A 2,623-nucleotide genomic window follows, 5' to 3' on the forward strand; every position below is an offset into this window, starting at 1 on the left:
GGCTACTGTGATACAATATGTTGAAAGTATATATTAATATCTAATAGTATACATATGTGACAATAATCATATGTGTATAATAACAGTAGAAGTATGACTAATAATGACAGCAGCAGCAGGAGGCATCTGGCAGAACCACACTAGCAGCACGACCACACACATCACTCTATCCAAGCACCGCTGCAATATGAGTTAACCTGAGAGACAGTGGAGCACAGAGGCTCCGGAGAAGAAGCCGAGTTAGTGACATCCAGAATGGCCGAGTTAGCAAGATGCAGTAATAGGACACGAGAGAGAGAGAGAGAGAGAGAGAGAGACAAGGAGAGAAGGTGCCCGGTGTATTATAGGGGTCCTCCGGCAGACTAGGCCATAGTCAGCCTAACTAGGGGCTGGTACAAGGCAAGCCTGAGCCAGCCCTAACTATAAGCTTTATCAAAGAGGAAAGTCTTAAGTCTAGTCTTAAATGTGGAGACGGTGTCTGCCTCCCGGACCGTAACAGGAAGATAATTCCACAGGAGAGGAGTCTGATAGCTGAAAGCTCTGGCTCCTGATCTACTTTTGGAGACTTTAGGGACCACAAGTAACCCTGTGTTCTCAGAGCGCACTGTTCTAGTGGGATAATATGGCACTATGAGCTCTCTAAGATATGACGGAGCTTGACCATTTAGAGCTTTATCAGTTAACAGTAGGAATTTAAATTCAGTTCTGGATTTTACAGGGAGCCAGTGCAGAGGAGCTAAAACAGGAGAAATATGATCTCGTTTCTTAGTTCCTGTTAGTACACGTGCTGCTGCATTCTGAATTAGCTGGAGAGTTTTTAAGGACTTACTAGAGCTACCTGATAATAGAGAGTTACAGTAATCCAGCATTTAAGTAACAAAAGCGTGGACCAATTTTTCTGCATCTTTTCAGGTCAGGATAGGCCTAATTTTCGCAATGGATAGGCCTAATTTTCGCAATATTACGCAGATGAAAAAATGCAGTCCGTGAGGTTTGCTTTAAATTCATCCAAATAAAGAGAATTAATAGACAAATCTTGATCAAACGTTACTCCGAGGTTTCTTATGGTAATGCTAGAGGCCAGAGCAATGCCATCTAGAGAAACTACGTCATCAGATAAAGAGTCTCTGAGTTGTTTGGGGCCAAGAACAATAACTTGTTCATCCGCATAACAATGGAAATTTATAGAGTGATTTCTAATGATGTTACCTAAAGGAAGCATATATAGAGTAAATAGGATTGGTCTGAGCACAGAACCTTGCAGAACTCCAAAACAAACTTTAGTACGTAAAGATGATTCGTTATGAACATGAACAAACTGAAAACGATCATTGTGCATATCATACTGCCAACTTTTGGCATTGGTATCTGAGGCCAAAATCATTGACAAAGCAGCTGTATTTGACAACTTCAGAATGAAAACAGGATGGATTTGTCCATTTTGCGACTCTGTATGAATTTTTCTTGCCCTACACTCCAATCAAGTTAAGTCCTTTTTGTCTGTAGGAACAGTCTGTCACACCTTATTAGCCTGTGTGAAATGCTGCAATAACACAATAATAAAGTCCCAATATTCTCATGAGTTCTTCCAAATTAACAGCATCTTAGCCTGTTACTGTTGCTGAAATTGGTCAAATTTGTATGCCATATCAAACTAAAAATGTTATTAAGCATAAATAAACAAGTTCAACCATGAAATTTGATCATGTTTTGTAACTTCTCCACTTTTGTATCTTGTCCTTCACTACCTGTCAGGTGAGAGATCAGCTGAGGAGGATAAAGACGAGGAAGGCTGCGGGTCCAGACGGCATCAGCTCCAGGCTTCTGTAGTCCTACACAGACCAACTGTGCGGGATAGTTGAAACCATTTTCAACCTGAGCCTGAGGCTGGACAAAGTACCACAGCTATGGAAGACATCCTGCGTGGTATCTGCATCCCAAGGACTTCAGCAGCTTCAGACCGGTGGCATTAACATCGCACCTCATAAAGACTCTGGAGTGCCTCACCACCCCACAGTAGGCCCCTCAATGGACCCTCTGCAGTTTGCCTACCAGCCTGGCATTGGGGGAGGATGACGCCATCATCTTCCTCCTGCATAGAGCTCTTTATCACCTGGAGAGGCCCGGAAGCTCTGTAGAAGGAAGCATAAGCGTCACACCACCAACTACTGGCCTGGCATGTATACTGCAGCGTTTTTGATCATTTTTGCGGATCTGTGTGCACGGCGATTGTTATCAAAATGTTGTTGTCTAAACGCAGAACTTTTTTCAAAACGAAAATGAGAAACGATTCTGTTTTCGTGTAAACATGGCCCTGATTCACCCAAAGTGTGTGAACAAAACGCTATCGCAGGTCCTTCCTGCCTGCTGCTGTCAGACTACATAACCAGCACTGCTCACAATAAACTGCACCATGGACACTTTAGGGACACCATAATAAGCATTACTGTCCCCCTTATTGTTGTTTATTTGCACATACAATTTTCACTTTGCACTAAATTGAATTGGCGATTAACCAAACTGGAAGAATCTCGTTTAACCTGGGCAGACAGTCTCAAAACTTATAAGAGGGGCCTCCGCAATGCCAGAGCAAACTATTACTCAGCATTAATAGAAGAAAACA

The sequence above is a fragment of the Epinephelus moara genome, chromosome 12 (assembly GCF_006386435.1).
Source record: "Epinephelus moara isolate mb chromosome 12, YSFRI_EMoa_1.0, whole genome shotgun sequence".
NCBI classification, from domain to species: domain Eukaryota; kingdom Metazoa; phylum Chordata; class Actinopteri; order Perciformes; family Serranidae; genus Epinephelus; species Epinephelus moara.